This window comes from Nicotiana sylvestris, chromosome 4 (assembly GCF_000393655.2).
Source record: "Nicotiana sylvestris chromosome 4, ASM39365v2, whole genome shotgun sequence".
NCBI classification, from domain to species: Eukaryota; Viridiplantae; Streptophyta; class Magnoliopsida; order Solanales; family Solanaceae; genus Nicotiana; species Nicotiana sylvestris.
Genome location: NC_091060.1, coordinates 112950060 through 112971331, shown reverse-complemented (window position 1 = coordinate 112971331; position 21272 = coordinate 112950060). Strand labels below are relative to the sequence as shown.

Here is a 21272-nt window from a genome sequence, read left to right as displayed (position 1 = left end):
GGATTTCAGACCTATTGCTTGTTGCACTATGTTGTACAAGATTATCTCTAAAGTGCTAGCTGGAAGAATGTAGAAAATCATGCCACACATCATATCTGAAGCCCAAGTAGGATTTATCCCAGGGAGAAAAATAGCAGACAATATCATCCTTGCTCATGAGCTAGTCAAGGCTTATAGCAGGAAACATATATCCCCTAGATATATGATGAAAGTTGACATGATGAAAGCATATGATTCAGTGGAATGGGTATATCTGGAACAAGTGCTCGAGTATTTGTGTTTTCCCACAAAGTTCTGTAACTGGGTGAAAGCTTGTATATCAACAATCAGTTACTCAATTATGATAAATGGGGAGCTGACAAAACCTTTTGATGCTGCTAAGGGACTCAGACAAGGTGACCCTATATCACCATTTCTGTTTGCTATAGTGATGGAATATCTAAGCAGGCTGCTCAAAGGACTGAAAAATGCTCAGGAGTTCATATTTCATCCAAGATGTGGGAAATTAGACATAACTCATCTCAGCTTTGCAGATGACTTGCTGCTATTTGCCAGGGGAAATAGCAAGTCTGTCTCCACAATGCATGATTGTTTCATGAAATTTTCTGCTACATCTGGACTGATAGCTAATCGCAACAAGAGTGCAATCTACTTTGGAGGAGTTGATCAAGCAACAAGGCAGGAAATACTACAGAACACTGGATATACTCTTGGAGAATTGCCTTTCAAATACTTGGGCATACCATTGGACACAAAGAAGCTGTCAGCTATGCAATGGCAACCATTTATTGATAGAATAGTAGCAAGGATTTCTTCATGGACAGCCAGGAAACTATCTTATGCCGGAAGGGTTCAGTTAGTCCAAACAGTGATATTTGATATCCAATCCTATTGGGCCCAAATTTTCATACTACCAGCTAAAGTGATAAAATTGATAGAGGCTTATTGCAGAAGCTATATAAGGTCAGGATCCAATACAATCACAAAGAGAGCATTGATAGCCTGGGACAGAATGTGCTTGCCTAAATCTGTTGGAGGGTACAATCTATTGAATATCAGAATTTGGAATAAAGCAGCTATAACAAGTGTATACTGGGACTTAGCACAGAAGAAAGACAAGATGTGGATAAAGTGGATTCATACTTATTACATAAAGGGGCAAAGTATAGTGGAGATGAATATACCCCAACAAGCAAGTTGGATGGTGAAAAAGATTATGGAAGCAAGAGGAGTAATCCAGCAACTGCCCACAGCGCAATACAGAAGGACCACAACCAAGCAAATTTATTTGGGCATTTTGGGAAGCTACAACAAGGTGGCATTGAGAACCTTGATGTTTCACAATGAAGCTAGGCCCAAGGCAATATTCACTATGTGGATGCAATGCTATGGGAGGCTAATGACAACAGATAGGCTTGCTAACTGGGGAGTCCAAGCAAACACAAGTTGTTGCTTGTGTAATGAAATAGTTGAATCACATGCACATTTGTTTGGTGAATGCAAATTCACTAACATAGTATAGGGAAGGCTTATGCAATGGATTCAAATCAATGTGAGTCCATCACTGTCATACACACAGAAGATGGCATGGATAATAAAGCAAGCCAAAGGGAGATCATGCAAAGCAAAAGTTGTGAAAATGGTATACTCCGAGCATATACATGGGATATGGATGGAGAGAAACAACAGAATTTTTGGAGAGACAATGAAGACTGCAGAACAAGTGGCAAGGGAAATAGCATGTGTTTGCAACATAAGAGCTAAAGGAGGAATGAGGGAGAAGATGCAGATGTTTATGTATTGAAAACAATGTACTAACTAGCCAGACATTTGATTAATGTCTTATGTACTGCTTATAAGGTAGGATAGAATAGAAACTTGTATAGACTAAGTCAGCCGAGAATGGTTCTACTACTTTGTAATGTTCTCTTTGGTGATTAATGGAAAACGTAATTACCAAAAAAAAAGTATACTCTCCTTGAAAGGACATGTTGCGCCCTGACTTGGGTAGCACAGAAGCTGAAGCATTATTTGTCATCCTACACTACTTACCTTATTTCTCACCTGGATCCTCTAAAGTATATTTTTCAGAAGCCCATGCCCACAAGAAGGCTCGCAAAATGGCAGATCTTGCCCACAAAGTTTGATATCGTATATGTGACTCGGACGACTATGAAAGCCCAAGCTTTGGCCGATAACTTGGCCGAGAACCTAGTAGATGAGGAATATGAACCTTTGAAGACTTCTTTCCTGATGAAAAGGTAATGCATATTGATGAGGTCGAGAAGGATGAAATGCCCGATTGGAAACTTTTCTTTGATGGGGTCGCTAACATGAAAGGCATTGGAATAGGAGTTGTACTTATTTCTAAAACAGGGCACCACTACCTTGTCACAACTCAGCTTCATTTCTATTGCCCCAACAACATGGCTGAGTATGAAGCGTGTATTTTGGGTTTAAGGTTAGTCGTGGACATAGGAGTCCATGAAGTGTTGGTTTTGGGGGATTCAGATTTGTTGGTGCACCATATCCAGGGAGAACGGGAGATCCGAGATTTGAAACTCATACCATATCGACAATGTCCGCAAGATCTTTGTCAGCGGTTTAATCAGTGAAGTTTAGTCATATCCCTAGGATCCACAATGAGGTTGCTGACGCTTTGGCTACTCTGGCGTGGATGTTACATCATCCAGATAAGGCTTATGTTGACCCTTTGCATATTCAGGTCCGTGATCAGCATGCTTATTGAAACATGGTGGAAGAAGAACTTGACGGTGAACCTTGTTCCATGATATCAGGGAGTACATCAGGTCGGGGGTATATCCGGTACAAGCCACAGGGAATCAAAAGAGAACAATCCTACGTTTGGCAAGCGGATTTTTCTTCAGTGGAGGAGTTTTGTACGAAAGAACTCCAGATCTCGGATTGTTGAGGTGCATCGATGCTAGACAAGCCATGACTATCACGACCGAAGTGCATTTTGGAGTATGCGGACCGCATATGAGTGGGTATGTTCTGGCAAAGAAAATTCTCCGAGAAGGTTATTATTGGCTCACCATGGAGTGAGATTGCATCAATTTTGTGTGCAAGTGTCATCAATGCCAAGTGCATGGAGATTTGATTCATTCTCTGCCATCTGAATTGCACACAATGTCCGCACCATGGCCCTTTGTTGCTTGGGGTATGGATGTCATTGGACCAATTGAGCCAGCAACATCCAATGGGCACATGTTCATTCTGGTGGCCATTGACTATTTCACTAAGTGGGTTGAAGCTAATACTTTCAAGTCTGTGACCAAGAAAGTAGTGGCCGATTTTGTTCATTCAAATATCATTTGTTGGTTCGGGATCCCAAAGGTGATCATCCCAGATAATGGTGCTAATCTTAACAGTAATCTAACAAAAGAGGTATGTCAACAGTTTAAGATTACGCATCGCAATTCCACCCCATACCGCCCCAAGGCGAATGGAGCAGTCGAGGCAACCAACAAGAACATAAAGAAGATACTTTAGAAAATGGTGCAAGGTTCCAGGCAATGGCATGAGAAGTTGCCCTTTGCTCTGTTGGGTTATCGCACTACTGTTCGCACTTCAGTAGGTGTAACTCCTTATTTGTTGGTATATGGCACGGAAGCAATGATACCTGCAAAAGTTGAAATCTCATCCCTTCAGATTGTTGTTGAGGCCGAAATTGATGATGATGAGTGGGTCAAAACTCGTCTGGAGCAATTGAGTTTGATTAATGAGAAACGATTGGCAGCAGTGTGTCATTCCCAGTTGTATCAAAAGAGAATGGCAAGAGCATACAACCAGAAGGTGCGTCCCCGGAAATTTGAAGTGGGTCAGCAAGTATTGAAACACATCCTTCCACATCAGGCTGAAGCAAAAGGCAAGTTCGACCCAAATTGGTAAGGGTCGTTCATCGTAACTAGAGTGTTGTCCTATGGTGCTTTGTATTTAACATATATATAAGGCAAATGTGTAGATATGGCTATCAATTCTGGTACAGTCAAAAGATATTATGTATGATTTCTTTGGTTTGTCTAAATTGTTGTTTCTACTTGGCATATTTTGAAGATTGGAATGACGAAGGCATTTTATTCTGCTATCTAGACACTTTATCCTTTTATACCCATTTGAGCTTTCTTTATTTCCTTTCATACCCCTATTTTGGAATCAGTAACAAAATTTAGAAACAAGAATGCAAAAATTAAGTAAAGAAAAAAAGGAGAAAAAGAGAAGAGAAAAGAGAAAGAAAGAATGAAAAAAAAAGTAAAAAAAGAAGAAAGAAAGGAGAAGAGAAGAAAGAGAAGAAAAAGTGAAAAAAAAGGAGAGAAAAGAAAGAAAAAAGGAAAAGAAAGGGAAACGAGAGAAAGACCTTCCGATCAGTCTTCGAGAGATGCCAAGTCAAGCAAGTAGAGGTGTGATACATACTAGGGGCAACACTCCGTTCTGAGCAAGAAAAATGAAAAATGAAAGAGTCTTACTGGTGAAAACCTTCACGGGCACCATAAGGCGATGGAAAGCTGAGAGAAATTAAAAATGAGAGAGTTTTATTGGTAAAACACTCATGGGCACCGTAAGGCGACGGTGAGTTGAGAGATGAATAAATGAGAGAGGTTTGCTGGTGAAATCCCTTTAGGGCACCGCAATCTGAATAAGGTTGTTAAATTTACAAAGGAATCGGATTATGGGAACCCCAGGCATAAAGTGTGAAGACTAAAAGAGGATTGACTGAATGGACTAAGCTAATTAATCCAAAATGTATGTCATGATCATTGATGCCGGCAACCTCACTCAGATAAGTCCTTTTTCCTTTTGTTCTTCAAATAGTCCTTCTATTTTGATTTTTCTTCTCTATTCATAACTCTCGGGGTCATTGCATTTCATTTCTTTTTGGGTCTACTCCTCCAAGGCTTTTCCAATATTGGCTTTGCTAAGCAAAAGAAAGGATTGCAAAGCTTATACTAACTTCCAAATTGCACAAAGCAAAGTGCGGCCACAACATACCAGAAATAACATGATGCAAAATGAAAAGTATGGTGTTAATGAAAGTTCAAGCGGTCGAGTGGTTTGTTAATTTTGGGGAAGATACAGAGGTTCAAATTGGAAGGACAAAAATATTGAACGGTAGGTTGAGTGTAGAGCATTCAGGTCATTCAGGGTCCTGTAATTGAAATTCAGACATAAAGGTAAACAATTCTTGGCCAGTTCAAGGCAGCCAGTCAAAGCAAAGCACGACAATGAAAGGGTCATCCTCAGCAACAATGCCGCAAACTAACCACCACATTTTCAAACTGACAATATTTTTCTTTGATTGAAAGAGGGGCGGAAAATTTCATTTGTTTTAGAGAAACCCTCCGTAAGGAAAGAACGTGCCAGATAGGCTCAACAATAAGTTCCAGTACCCTCTTGGATAACAGGATTTAGTAAGCCTTGAGGCCCTTGCAAATGACAAGGTCTGATGAGAGGTCTACTTTTGGGAAGTGTAGTTTGGCATTTAAGTTTTTACTGTTGAAATGAGGCTTGGTTTGAAATTTTCAGGATAAAGGAATTTAATTTAAAATTTATTTTGATAACAAGAATTGGTTAACAATCACAGATATTCCCAATATCAAACTGGGGCAGAAAAATTTCTTTTGTTTTGTCTGTTTTTATTGAAATCAGGTGCAAACCTAAAGAACTAGGAAAGACAACACGAGTTTCAAGAATAGAAGACAGTTAAAGCTCAAACAATTAGGCACCCGCCTAGAGAAACAAGGGTAGACAGATCAAAAAGATAACAATTTCAATAATAGGACAATTCAGGTTCAGCAATCAGGCACCTACCTGGAGAAACAAGGGAAGACAGTTCAAAGAAAGGTAGTTTCAAGAAAAGGACAATTCAGGTTCGGTAATTAGGCACCCACCTGGAGAACAAGGGAAGATAGTCCAAGGAAAAGCAGTTCAAGTTCAGCAATCAGGCGCCCACCTGGAGAACAAAGGGAAAGCAGCAACATTCAAAGGAAGATGGTTCAAGTTCAGCAATCAGGAACCCGCCTAGAGAACAAAGGAAACGAGTCAAGTTTTGAAGAAAAGCAGCTCAAGCTTCAAGGAAAAGCAGTTCAAGTCTCAACAGTCAGGCGTCCACCTGAAGAACAAGGGGAAGCAGCTCAGGTTTCAAGGAAAAGCGGTTCAAGTTTAGCAATTAGGAGCCCGCTTGGAGAACAAGGGAGACAAAGTCAAGTTTTAAAGAAAAGCAGTGTAGGTGTTGGAATCAGGAGCCCGCCTGTAGAACAAGGGAAACAAGTCAAGTTTCATGGGAAAAGCAGTGCAAGTTTCGAGGAATACAGTTGAAGTTTTGATAGTCAGGCGCCCACCTGGAGAGCAAGGGAATACAATTCAAGTTTTGGCAATCAAGCGCCTACCTGGAGAGCAAAGGAATACAGTTGAAGTTTTGATAATTAGGCGCCAACCTGGAGAGCAAGGGAATACAACTGAAGTTTTGGTAATCGGGCGCCCACCTGGAGAGCAAGGGAATACATTTGAAGTTTTGGTAATCAGGCACCCACCTGGAAAACAAGGGAATACAGTTGAAGTTTTTGCAATCAGGTGCCCACCTAGAGATCAAGGGAATATAGTTGAGGTTTTGGTAATCAGGCACCCACCTGGAAAGCAAGGGAATACAGTTGAAGTTTTGGCAATCAGGTACCCCGACTGGAGAACAAGGGGATGCAGTTCAAATATGGGCAATCAGGTGCCCACCTAGAGAACAAGGGAAAAGAAATTCAAGTTTCAAAGGAAAACAGTTCAAGTTATGGCAACAAGGGAATTCACATCATAATGCAATCCGAGTCAGCAACAAAGGAAGCTCGCCTGGAGAGCACAAGTCAACAGAGCAACAGAACCTGCAAGATAAAGTTTGAAGATACGTAGATAGGATTCTTGTAATTCACAGATCGTAGTTTAGTCTAGCTCCTTTTATTTTATCTCGGTGTAATAAGGAGTTCAGCAAGCAGTAGTAGCGGAAGCAACAGTGACATCACAGCTTCCTGGTAGTCCCCAGCTATCGAAACTTCCCGAACTACAGTGACATGATTCCTTTATATCCAAGGATATGTAGGCAACCTCAGAGGCAGGGTGTGGTCAAATCTTTCAAAAATGCTTCCCACGGAGTATTCATACGGGCAAAAATCGCTAGTATCCGCTCACTTTATCTTTGCACGAAAACTCTTCATGTTTCCGACCAAAGAGGGTCAGCTGTGAGCACGTCATTTTTGCCCTATAGGAATTACTCCCATAAAATACAAGAAAAACAATTTTTTCCATTTTTACAATATTTATAGGATTCTGTGGGAATTTGTCCTCATTGTTTGCATTTATGTGCATGTTTATTTTTGTTAAAATCATAAGAATGCCAAAAATATCATGCATTGTATTTAGGTTTTATTTTAATATTTTAAGGATTAATTAGTAAATTATTTGTTTTATTAAAAATAAAAATTACAAAAATAGCTCATTTTACATTTTTTACTCTTTAATTTTTAGATTATTGAGTTTTCTCTTTTAATTTAGGATGAAGTAATTTTAATAAATTTTGCAATAAATAATTAGTTTAATTTTATAAATTAGATCAATGTAGGATTTAATTTAGAATTTTAATTAATTATCAAAAAAGAAAAACATACAAAAGAAAACAAAAGAAAAAGGAATTGTGAAAAAGGGTTAAATTTAAGCTTTGAATTTGGGCCAAATCTCTGCTCCAACCCATCCAAACCAGGCTCAAACCCAATCCCCACCCGGTCCAGTCCCGTATTGACCAAAATGATCCTATGTTTTGTGGCCTTGCATCTCAAACCATTGGATTCCCACAATCTAACGGTCCGGAACTATGGCTTCATTAATATTTAACTGTCCTAAATCAGTTCCCCCCCCCCCAAGTCCAAACTCCCTTCATCCCTATCTTCGTCTCTAACCTCAAGAACCCTAGAGACCGCCGCCCTGAAACCCTCTGTAAGCACGTGATTTTTGCCCTATGAAGGAATTACTCCCAAAAAATTCAAAATAAAACAATTTTCCTTGGTGTGCAATTTTTTGAATTTTGTGGTATTTTTTTGGATAATTATTCGCATTTGTCTGCGCATGTTTATTTGTTAAATTAATAAAAAATACAAAAATATGTCGCATTTGCATTTAGGATTTAATCCTACAATTGTTATTAATTAAGTTTGTTTTACAAAAAATGAAAATCACAAAAATAGACATCTTTTGCATTTTTAGCATTTAATGTCCAATTGTACAATTTCATGCTTAATTATTACTTAATTGTGTGTTAATTGTTATTGGGAGTTAATTTGCGCTTTCATAATTTAATTTAGTTCTATATGATAATTTAAGGATTTTTAGAATTTAGTTTTAGGAAAATAAAAGAAGAAAAGAGAACAAAAATACAAAGAAAATCGGAATGGGGCTCTTCTTCAAATTCAAGCCATAAGCCCAAAAAATACCTAATCTTCCCAAACGACCCAGTCCATAACCCAAAAGACCCAAACCCCATTTTTCTTTTATTTTTTCATAAAACAAAACAAAACAAAAAAATACCATGAAAACCCTAAAAATGCTAAAGCTACCCGCCCCCCCCCCCCCTTTTTCTTCTTCTCCTCTTTCTCTCAAAACCATCCACCTCCCATGGCTGCCCCTTGCAGCTTCATCCAAACGACCATGGCTTCCCCCTCTATCATCTTCAACCACACACAGTCTCCAAGCTCATCCATGGCAGCCCTCCGCGTCTTCTTCGTCGACACACACACAAGCTCCACCGTCCAAACGACCACCCCCTTTGCTGCATTTTCTTCTTCTTCTACTCCTCCAAACCTTGGCTTCAAATGAAACCTCCATGACTGCCCTCCTTCCAACTTCGCCATCGCGGCTGCTTCACCTTCTCAAACGACCCCTCCACCGTCCGCCATTGACGAGAAACAGTGTTGTTGCATTTCTGCTCGTCGAGCATCTGCTTCATGTCGTTCACTCCACCATCGTCTTCTTCGTTGCACCATGAACCCCCAACTCCAAACGACCATCGTCGCCTTGTTCCAAACGATCAGTTGCGCCATGGACGACCACTTCGCCATGGCTGCTACGTCCAGGGCGTCTGATTCTTCTTCCTCGATGTTCCTTCTTCTTCCAGCTTCGTCAGCATTCGAGGGAAGCTCGTTGCTGTTGCTGCTCCTGTAACTGCAGCGTTGATGATGAGCTGCTACTGTAACTGTTGCGTCGTCTTCAAACGACGCCAAACAACCATCTTCTTCGATCGTCGTTTCGATCCGGTTAGTGGGTTCGAGTTTCACTTTTGTCCGTATTTTGTTTTGATATACTCAAATCTAAAATCCGTAAATGTTTGTTTTGTTCGTGTTCATTGTTTTGTTAATTTTTCGGTTTGTTCATGTAAAATTGGTAGTTTAATGTTTGTTAGATTCAAATAGAAGTTAATTAATTATTTCTTCAGTTTGCTTCATGTGTTATGTATTTTTTCAGAAATTGTTAATGTTGGTTAAATCGTTTGAATCCGTCATGTTTTGTTGTTTAAAATAGATTTAATTCATGTTCATCTTTGTTTGAAGTTCGTTTTTAATCTAGTGATTTAATTTGAGTTTATGTTTTGGTTTTTGATTTGTTGATTTAGTTTGAATCATGTATTGTATTGTTAATATTGTTGTTTCCTTGCTCATCCATTTTTTGTCCAAGTTAACCAGGATTGGTTCCCAATATGGTTAATTTATTTCCATTAATTTGAAGTTGTGTGATTCATCTGTGTTCATATGATTTGTTGTTGAATTTGTTTAGAAATTGGTCATATTTGCTATATTTTGGTTGAGATTGATTAGGTGAATTGGTTATAGCTGATGGGGTAGTTTGGTAAATTGCATTACGTTCAGGGGTAAAATGGTAATTGCAATAAGGTCGGAGGGGTAGTTTGGTAATTGAACATTTTAAATAATTCTTTATGTTAAGCATGGGGGACAAGATGTAATGGGGTGGGATTAGTAATAATTGTTTAATATAATGAAGGACAAGACATAATGTAGTGGGGGAGAATATTGTAATTGTTTATGTTAGGCATGGGGGACAAGATGTAATGGGTTGGGTTGATATATTTATTTAATGTAGTGGGGGACAAAAGCATGTAGGCATGGGGGACAAGGTTTAAAATAAAGAAAACATTAATTAGTGGGGACAAAGCATGCCATTGGGAAATATTTCGGGTTGGGGATTCAAGACAAGAGTATTGTTATAAATAGAGTCATTTGACACATTCTTAGGGAGAGTTTTTTTAGGGACTGGAACGAAAAAAAGGGGACTTTTACAAAACAGAACTTTTACACTTGAGGGCTTTAAGACTTGAGAGGGGAGGACTTAAACTTGAAAGATTTTTGAGGATTATTTTGAGAGAGGAACACATTCTGAAAATCTGAAGAGAATGTGATAGAGTTTAAAAAGAGAAAACAAAAACAAAGTGAGAAACGAGTTTAGTTTCGGGTTTTAATAAACGCGTGGATTGTTGCTGTTTAGTTTGTTTACAAACTTTGGGTTTGTTCTATTGAGTTGTTCGGTTTTTCTTCAAAGTTTTCTAGGCCTTGAATCTGGTTCGAATTTGTTGCTGTTGGGTTGCTGTTGTTGCTGTGTATTTACACTACTGCTGCTTCTACTGATCTTCATCTTCTTTCCTTGCTTTCCAAATACCAGGTACACAAACTGATACACTGGTTCAATCTTGTAAGCCACTCGAAGCATGAATGCAAAAAATGAGAAAGATTTGAAGTTATAATTTAATGTAGTCTTTTCTTTCTTTTACTGTCTGTATGTATAATGTTCCTTGCGTTACCATGTAAACTATTTAAACAACTCACTTTTGAAACTTAACTATAATAACTTGAAAGTATGTAAATAAAGTAGGACTTTATCTTCATTTATTTTAGAAAACGAAAAATAGAAAATGTAGTCATTCTAAGATTATCCTTTTAAAAAATAATGAGACGAGCCTCGCCCAATAAAAAAATGCAAATTGCGGGGCCCTCAATAGTTGGTCATAATAAATAGTTAGAATTTCGGATGGACTGTTTAGTGAATTTCACTGCCTTCCCCAAAGCCAATAACGCGTTAGACTCTTTAGGCGCGATTTAATTAATCTTACCTTCTTAAACTCGGGTGCGCATTTCATGCGACCCAAATCCAAATCCCAAAATATTGAATGAAAATGTGTTCCGGATTGCGGATACATTTCATGTGATGCAATCCAAAGACATGTTTTAAATGATGTTCACACTCCTTTAAAAATATAATAAAAGTGGTAAAGAGTTAAAACTTGCACATGAGCGCATAATTGTATAAAATCAGATAAACAAGCCGAATATGACAGTTGAGCGACCGTGCTAGAACCACGGAACTCGGGAATGCCTAACACCTTCTCCCGGGTTAACAGAATTCCTTATCCGGATTTCTGGTTCGCGGACTGTAATACAGAGTCATTCTTTTCCTCGATTCGGGATTAAATTGGTGACTTGGGACACCCTAAATCTCCCAAGTGGCGACTCTGAAATAAATAAACAAATTCCGTTTCGATTGTCCTTTAATTGGAAAAACTCCTTCGCCCCTCGCGGGGGCGGAAAAAGGAGGTGTGACACCCTCTGCCGGCGACGATGCCATAACCAACTCTGATTCCCCACAAAATAACACCACACGATCTCCTCACCCTCCTCTTGCTAAATCCCAAAATAGTTCCCCTCGAATCCCTCTCACTCTTGTCAAATCTTAGATATAAAGTCGGACCTCAAACCCTAATTCACTTAAATTACACCAAATACTCACCGCTTATTTTTCTTCCCAAATCCCGAAATTAGTCCCCTCAAATCCCTCTCAAACTTCACAAATGTCAAATCTGGGTGGACATGCATGGGCTTCCAAGGCAATTTGAGCCGAAAATGGGTGTCACTTGTCTGTTCTCAAGGAGAACAGTCATTTTACACCTCTTTTTGGATTTAAATCGGAAAAATGGGTCTAGCCGGAACAACTGGACAGTCATTGCAGTATGTACTCATTCCTCTTCCCTTCTTCTATCTTCTCATCATCCTGCCCTTCTTTAGCTTCTTTTTATCTTCGATTTCTTCTACTTTTTCTATTTCTTTTGACCGAAAAATGAAAAGGGTTAGTTAGTTTTAGTTTTAGGTTGTTAGATTTTGTTGTCCTTCCCTGGTGTTTAATCGTCGTTGTTAGTTAGTTATTTTAGGTTTAAAATCATGAGCTTTCCATTAGGTCATTAGGTTTTCAGTTTTTCAATTAAGGTTTATTTTATTTTGATTCCCTGTTTAAATGGTTAATTTAATTGCTTCAAAGGTTGAAATAAGTTCATTCATTGACTGTTTTTTGCTAATGACAGTCTCAATTAGTTTAAGTGCATTTGTTAATGAACTATTGTTTTCCGAGTTTCTTTTAAATTCCATTTTTTTAAAAATTCAGGGGTTATTTGCTTAAATTTTCGATTGAATTCATTCCTTTAAGGTTTGAGATTCAGTTTGGGCTGTTAGTACACAACCCTATGGGTTGGGTTTGGGTCTTGGGTTAATTTGACCCAGGAGTGATTTTTTGAATGTAAAAATAGGGGTGTAAAGGGCTATTTTGGGTATTTAAAGCTGAGGGAATATTTTCTGTTAGTATAGAAGCTTCTAGAGGATAAGGTTGGGCTGGTTTGTTAAGAGAAGGGAGGTTTCAGATGTTTTGAAATGGTAAAAAGGGTAAAATGACAAAGAAATGAAGGGGTAAAAGGGGAATTAGCTAACTAAGCTAGGGCTGCCTTAGGAGGTCCTATATAAGAGCACTCTTCTTTCATTCTTGGGCAACCATTCATAACTTGAAAAACAAAATTTTTTCTGCATCCTTTTGGTCGAAAATTGCCAGTAATTGGCCTTTGGGTTTTTTTTGTTAGCAATAGTTTAAGAGTTTCAAAATATTTCTGAGTGTTCTGGGTTTAAAAATGGTTTAAGGAGGCTAAACATGGCTATGTTGATTTACTGAACTACTGATGTTGCTGAAATCCTCATCCTTTTGCTTTATCTTTATTTCCAGGTACCTCTTTGGATCTTATTGATATGTGAAGCTCAAATTTGAAATATGTTGGAGATGTAAACCTTAGTTTGGCTGAGTATCAACTTATGTTATTTAGAACCTATCCTTGTTTTGCCTTAAATTATGTTTTACTGCATGATTCACTGTATTTATTCATGCCATTGACAGTATAATTCATCTTAGTGTTGTATTTGGACTTTCGTTTGTCATTTTGGTTTTATCTTGGTTAAACTCTTTCTGTTGAGTGTTTGGGGTTTGGACTGTTATAATATGGGTTTAATTTAGATGAATAACCTTCCCTGTTGGGTTTTGTTTGAATTTGTTCAAGTTAGTAGTGATGTTCACTCTGAAATTAACTCTTATCATGACTTTGCTGTTTTGAATTTTTGTTTTAGTATCTGAATGAATTTAGAAATTACTGTTGCATTGTAATAATTAGTTTAAATGTCTGAAGTACTCCATTGTTAGAATCGCTATATGTATGAGTTCAACATCAGCCATTAGCAATTTCGACTTTTAAATGCATGTGGCTTGAGGATTCGTTGACCGTATAGTGTTCTAATGTTCTGCAGTTTGGATTTAAATTAAATGGTGAATATATCTTATTTGATTTAATGAGATTGTTTTAGTTTAGTGTAGATTAGTGTTTGGGTTACTCAAAGTGTAACAGATGCTTGAAGGGTTACAGAACAAAAATGCTGAACCATATCCCTTAAACGGCCAGGCCTACTAAATGGCTCAAGTGAGACTGCCTGGCACAAATCAGGCCCGTGTGTCTCAGGCCCCTTCTTTTCCATTTTGGGTTTGCCTCCAAGGCCCAATGCTCTTGTCATTTTTCAGTAAATTTGGTTGCCTGACTTTAATAGCTCAAGGAACTTGTACGCCGGTCCATTTCTCTGAAGCAACCCTTGGCCCAATTGTGCTCACAACAAATGACCCTATTGAATTCAAATTGTGCAAATGCAACATCCTTAGGCCTAGTTTAAATATGACTCTCAGATAGATTGAGGTGTGCCATTTAACCAAATCACCTATGGCCCTCACAAATACTTTAATTAGATATTAGAATGAACATTCGTAGAGAAGCTTTTAGGCGCGTTTAAAATACTATTGTGATTGTGTACACGTTCGTGTGACATAATCATAATTCTAAGAACCAATTCGGAGTATGCGTTCACGCAACTTCGGTCAAACTTTCTTAATAATAAAATTTGTTTAAATAGGCCTCTGAATTAAATTTAGTCCGAGGCGTGCTATCCACATTTAATCATATATGGCCCTCGTATTAATTTAGATATAAAAATGACAAATGTTCATAGTTTTCTTTAGGCACGTTTAATATACTATCGTGGTTGTGGACATGTTCGCATGACATGATTACGATTTTTAAAAATAAAACTGGAGTATGCGTTCGCGCAACTTCGACCAAAGTTTCTTAATAATAATAAAGCGTTATTAATTGTGGACACGTTTGCGTGACATGATTTTGACGCACCAAACAAACGGGTACACGTACGCGTGATGCGTTTCAAGATAATTTCCTAATTAAAAGCGGCAAATGCATATAGGTTCTAAAATTAGTAATTACACAATTTGATTTAGCCAAGTATGATCAAAGCGACCGTACTAAAACCACGGAACCCGGGAATGCCTAACACCTTCTACCGGGTTAATAGAATTTCTTACCCAGATTTCTGTGTTCGCAGACCGTAATTAGAGTCAACTTTCCTCGATTAGAGATTTTAAACCGGTGACTTGGGACACCATAAATATCCCAAGTGGAGACTTTGATTTTAAATAAATAATCTCGTTTCGATTGTCACTTAAATTGGAAAACTCTCTTATTTTCCCTATTGCAGGGCAGTAAAAAGGAGGTGTGACACTATGCAACATGTTTAGAGTAGAAATTCCTATTTATTCATGAATAGAACTGTAGATTTCTTTCTTAAGACTGTTGTGTGTTTACTTTGGGACTAGGCATCGATATTCCGGGAGATTTCCCTACATATTTATGATTCGGACTACGGGACGATATCCCGGGAGATCCTCTGCACATTTACGTTTGGGACTACGGGATGATATCCTGGGCGATCCCCTATTTCTATCTCTATGTTTTGAGTTGTTTCTTTCTATGACTTCCTTCTTTATCGACTGTTAGTATTTTAATTGTACTGTCACATTTTTTATTGTTTTATCTTGTTATATATATACATACCCTGACATTCCTCGTCACTACCGACCGAGTTTAGACTTGGCACTTACTGGGTACTGCTATGGTGTACTCATGTACTCGTGCCCTTTCTTGCATATGTTTTTCGTCTGCAGATCCAGGTTCTTCTGCTCAGCCATTCCACCAGTGAGGCGAGGCAATTTTCAGAGACTTCAAGGTATATCAGCCGCGTTCGTAGACTGAGAAGTCTCTCTCTATTCTCCCTTTTAGATATAGACCTTCTGTTATTACTTTTGTTTATACTTCTGGAGTTACAAAACTATGTATTTCCTCTTGTTTGTGATTCATGAGACTCCGGGTTTTGGTAGTGTTGTTATTGGTCGAGAGTGTTATTAATGTATATGTCGAGCGGCATTTTAAACACTTTATCTATATTTACCTGTTGGATGGCTAGTTGTACTTTTAAATTCCTTTTTCTGCAAATTGTTAGGCTTACCTAGTCGTATAGATTAGGTGTCGTCACGATAGTTCACGGAGGGAGAGCTTGGGTCATGACATAGTAGAACGCCGAGTTGTGATATTGTTGTTCCATGCAGCCTAGTGTAATAAGCATGTCGGACCCTTTAATTGTGATATTATCATCGAGCGCGACTTGTTATTTTTTGTCAACGCTCTTGCCCACGGAAAATACATAAAATCAAAAGAGGAATCACGTAAAAGGGAAAAATGAGCATAAAGTTATGTCGTTTAAAGTATTTACACTTTCACACCAAAAGCGTAACGAGGAAAGGTATTATTATAGTGTATGGAATGTCGGATGCGATCATACCAGCACTAACGCACTGAATCCCATCAGAACTCTGTAGTTAAGCGTGCCTGGGCGAGAGTAGTACTACAATGGATGACCCCCTAGGAAGTCCTCGTGTTGCATCCCTCTATTTTGCAAAATTTGTATCCTACTTCTTTTAATATATCAACGGTAGATCTAATAAATTCACAAATGAGTTTTACGCATTATAAATGATATTGTTTTACATGAAATAATAATTTTTTTTTAAATAAGATAATTATGAAAAATATCAAAAACGCAATATAAAATAAATTATGAAAATAAGAATAATATTTAAAAGGTAAATATTGTAGATTACGATTACCAACCATGACCTTACAGGCTTAACACTGTTACACTTGACATGCCACTATGTCTTGGCCTCGAAAGTAACATCAGGAAAATGTCGAGTTGCGATTTCGTCGTTCAATGCAGCCTAGTGTAATAGGCATATCGGGCCCTCTAATTGTGATATTATCGTTGAGCACGGCTTGTTGTTTTTGGTCAACGCTCTTTCCCGCGGAAAATACATAAAATCAAAAAAAGAATCGCGTAAAAGGGATAAATGAGCATAAAGTTATGCCGTTTCAAGGCTTTACACTTTCGCACCAAAAGCAGAAGGAGGAAAGGTAATATTAGCGTGCAAGGAATGTCGGATGTGATCATACCAGCAATAACGCACTGGATCCCATCAGAACTCCGAAGTCAAGCACGCTTGGGCGAGAGTAGTACTCGGTTGGGTGACCCCCTAAGAAGTCCTCGTATTGCATCCCTCTATTTTGCAAAATTTGTATGCTACTTATTTTAATATATCGATGGTAGATCTAATAAATTCTTAAATGAGTTTTACGCATTGTAAACGATAGTTTTTTATATGAAATAATAATTTTTTTTAAAGAGGATAATTATGGAAAAGATCAAAAAGGTATTACACAATAAATAATAAAAATATGAAAAATATTTAAAGGGTAAATATTGTAAATCACGATTGCCAACCACGACTTTACGGGCTTAACACCATTGCCCTTGACATGTCACTACGCCTTGGCCTCGAAAGAGGCATCCGTAAAACGTCGAGTTGTGATGTCGTTGTTCCATGCAACCTAGTGCAATAGGCATGTCAGGCCCTCTAATTGTGATATTATCGTCGAGCGCAGCTTGTTGTTTTTGGTCAATGCTTTTCCCCGTGGAAAATACATAAAATTAAAACAAGAATCGCGTAAAAGGGATAAATGAGCATAAAGTTATGCCGTTTCAAGGCTTTACACTATCGCACCAAAATCGGAAGGAGGAATGGTATTATTAGAGTGTAAGGAATGTCGGATGCGATCATACCAGCACTAACGCATCGGATCCCATCAGAACTCTGTAGTTAAGCGTGCTTGGCCGAGAGTAGTACTAGGATAGGTCACCCCCAGGGAAGTCCTCGTGTTACATCCCTCTATTTTGAAAATTTTGTATCCTAATTCTTTTAATATATCCATGGTAGATCTAATAAAATCACAACTGAGTTTTACGCATTGTGAACAATATATTTTACATGAAATAATAGATTTTTTTAAAGAAGAAAATTATTAAAAAGTTAAAAAAGGCAATATAAGAAGTTTAATTGTCTCGTCTTGGGTTTTTTTGAAATATTACTTTTTCCGGTTCTGCCTCGTCTTGGGTTTTTTGATAACCAGGAAGGAGGAAGAAGAGGATTGAAGCAGTAGTAAAGTGGATTAACAAAGTGTTTTACTCTTTAATTTCTTACCGTTTACTTTCTACTACTTCCTCCGTTTTCTTTTCTAATGCTCTATTGACTAGGGTTTGTTGTTTTCGTGAGTGTCTGAACAAATTGGTTTTGGGGTTTTATTCTAATTGGTGTCGAGAAGTTGTGGCTGAAGCTTGGGTTCATTTATTTGAGGATTTCTCGACAATCGAATTACTGGTGCTGAAGCTCGAAGAACAGCTTCAATTTTCTGGAGTTGAGTGCCTGAAGCTGTTGCGTAGCCTATGCACTCCTCGACGCATCAGATCTCTCCTCAGATTGGCTGCTGCAGCTAGCAAGAAAACTCTCTCACAAACTCCCTGTAAATCTCTCCTCAGATTTACATCAGTTAAGCTTTCATATCTTTCCAATCGAGTTGGGTTCCAATTCGAATTTGCCAGAATCATTCGCATTCCACGAATTCAGTGGTAGCGGTGATAGCTCCTTCTGGTTTTTGGGTCGTGGTATTTTCTGTGTTTTCAGGAATTCTCGGAGTATTTGGAGACAAGTTGGGCGCACGAACACTGGCAAAGGAGAGCAAATCAGCCACAGGTTTTGTTATCGGGAGTTGGTACCTCCTGTTTTACTGTTTCCCTTTTGGTGTTAGCGAAATTACTGTTACTTTACTTCGCAATAGTTAAACCTTTCAACTAGGATACTAGTTACCACTTGTTTCCTTCTTGTTTTATTTGCGTACGTTGTGCACTAGCGAGTCTTCTCTAGATTGTTGTAGGTGTAGTGGCTGCAGTCTGGGATGATAGAATAAGGGCATGTCCTCGGGTGGGGCAGAGTGGGGTGCTGGGGTTAGGGGGTGGGTCGGGTAGCAGGGGAGGTAGAGGGGGCAAGGGAGCCTATAGGTTGAGAATCGGGTCATGGAACATAGGTTCACTGACGAGTAAATCCATAGAGTTGGCGAAAATCCTGCAGAAGAGGAAGATTAATATAGCGTGTGTCCAGGAGACTAGGTGGGTCGGATCGAGGGCGAAAAACGTGGATGGGTATAAGTTGTGGTACTCTGGTATCCTGAGGGGTAAGAATGGAGTGGGTATCCTGGTAGATAGCCATCTTAGAGAGTCCGTGGTAGAGGTCAGGCGGGTGAATGATAGACTAATGACTATTAAGTTGGTGGTAGGTGAGGGTACTTTAAATGTCGTTAGCGCGTACGCACCGCAAGCAGGCTTGGATGAGGATATTAAGAGGCGCTTTTGGGAGGGGTTGGATGAGATTGTTCGTAGTATACCGCCTTCTGAGAGGTTATTCATAGGAGGAGATTTCAATGGTCATATTGGGTCATCTGCAGGTGGGTACACTGAGGTGCATGGCGGCTTTGGTTTTGGAGAGCGGAACGGAGGGGGCATTGCGCTGTTGGACTTTGCCAAGGCTTTCGATCTAGTCATTGGGAACTCGAGTTTTACAAAGCGGGATGAACATTTGGTTACTTACCAAAGTTCGGTGGCGAAGACTCAGATTGACTATCTCCTCCTCAGGAGATGCGACAGAAGGTTGTGCGAGGACTGCAAGGTTATCCCAGGTGAGACCCTCTCAACGCAGCATAGGCTTTTGGTGATGGACATTTGTATTAGAATAAGGAGGAAGAAGAGGTCCGTACAAGGACGCCCCAGGATTAGGTGAGGCGCCTTAACTGAGGATAAAGCTAAGGAGTTGGAATGAAGGTTATCGGCAATGGGAGCTTGGAGGAGTGGTGGGGACGCGAACACAATGTGGTCGACGACGACGGACTGTATAAGAAAGGCGGCGAGAGAGGTATTAGGGATATCTACGGGCCGCAATGGTGGTCACAAAGGAGATTGGTGGTGGAATGCAGTTGTCCAAGGTAAAGTGGATGCGAAGAAGGTGGCTTACCTGCGGTTAGTAGGGAGCACTAACGAGGAGGAGAAGAGAGAGAACAGTCAAAGGTATAAGGTAGCTAGGAAGGAGGCAAAGATGGCAGTGACGGAGGCTAAGACAACAGCTTTTGCTCGTCTGTATGAGGAACTAAGGAACAAAGGTGGGGAGAAGAAGTTATTCCGACTCGCTAAGGCGAGAGAGAGGACAACTCTAGAACTAGACCAGGTGAGGTGCATAAAAGATGACGACGGCAAAGTTTTGATGGGAGATGACCAGATTAAGAGGAGGTGACAGACCTACTTTCATAAACTTCTAAGTGAAGAAGGAGATCAAGATATTAGACCTGGGGAATCGAGGAATGCCGACAGTCACCATGAATTAAGTAATTGTAGGGACATTGAGATCGATGAAGTCATGGAGGCAATGCGTAAGATGAGAAGGGGCAGAGCTACCGGGCCAGACGAAATTCCGGTGGAACTGTGGAGGTGTGTGGGTAGAGCAGGCTTGGAATGGCTTGCTGCATTGTTTAGTGTTATATTAAAGACTAATAGGATGCCTGAAGAGTGGAGGTGGAGTACAATGGTCCCGTTGTATAAGAACAAAGGTGATGTCCAGAGCTGTAACAACTATAGGGGCATCAAATTACTAAGTCATACCATGAAAGTTTGGGAGAGAGTGGTAGAAATGAGAGTGCGAAGGACGGTGTCTATTTCAGACAACCAGTTCGGGTTCATGCCGGGACGATCTACCACAGAAGCTATCCACCTTATTAGGAGGATTGGTGGAACAGTACAGAGATAAGAAGAAGGATCTCCACATGGTGTTTATTGATCTGGAGAAAGCGTACGATAAGGTTCCTAGGAAGGTCTTATGGAGCTGCTTAGAGGATAAAGGGGTCCCGAGTAACTATATTAGGGTGATTAAAGACATGTATGATGGAGCTAAGACTCGGGTTAGGACAGTAGGAGGCGACTCTGAACACTTTCCAGTTATTACGGGGTTGCACCAAGGGTCTGCGCTCAGCCCATTCCTATTTGCCCTGGTGATGGATGCACTGACTCATCATATTCAAGGGGAGGTGCCATGGTGCATGCTATTTGCTGATGACATTATTCTAATTGACGAGACACGAGGCGGCGTCAACGAGAGGCTAGAGATTTGGAGACATGCTCTTGAGTCTAAAGGTTTCAAGTTGAGCAGGACGAAGACGGAATACCTCGAGTGCAAATTTGGAGTTGAGCCGACGGAAGCGGGAGTTGAAGTGAGGCTTGACTCTCAAGTCATTCCCAAGAGGGGTAGTTTCAAGTACCTTGGATCGGTTATCCAGGGGATCGGGGAGATTGACGAGGATGTCACACATCGTATAGGGGTGGGGTGGATGAAGTGGAGGTTAGAGTAGGGAGTCTTGTGTGACAAGAAAGTGCCACTGTTACTAAAAGGTAAGTTTTATAGAGCAGTGGTTAGGCCTTCCATGTTATATGGAACTGAATGTTGGCCGACAAAGAACTCATACATCCAGAAGATAAAAGTAGCAGAGATGAGGATGTTGAGGTGGATGTGCGGGCATACAAGAATGG

The 21272-nt window shown here is 39.5% G+C and overlaps 3 non-coding genes across 3 annotated transcripts; all 3 read left to right on the top strand.

Moving 5' to 3' along the window:
* The first annotated feature begins 16083 nt into the window (after positions 1–16083).
* Positions 16084–16202, top strand: LOC138890784 (5S ribosomal RNA). Its single transcript, XR_011407186.1, has one exon. It is a non-coding gene; the product is annotated as a 5S ribosomal RNA (ribosomal RNA).
* Positions 16203–16751: 549 nt separating this feature from the next.
* LOC138890777 (5S ribosomal RNA) lies at positions 16752–16870 on the top strand. Its single transcript, XR_011407179.1, has one exon. It is a non-coding gene; the product is annotated as a 5S ribosomal RNA (ribosomal RNA).
* A 548-nt stretch (positions 16871–17418) lies between these two features.
* Positions 17419–17537, top strand: LOC138890815 (5S ribosomal RNA). The gene has a single exon (XR_011407218.1). It is a non-coding gene; the product is annotated as a 5S ribosomal RNA (ribosomal RNA).
* Positions 17538–21272: the final 3735 nt, after the last annotated feature.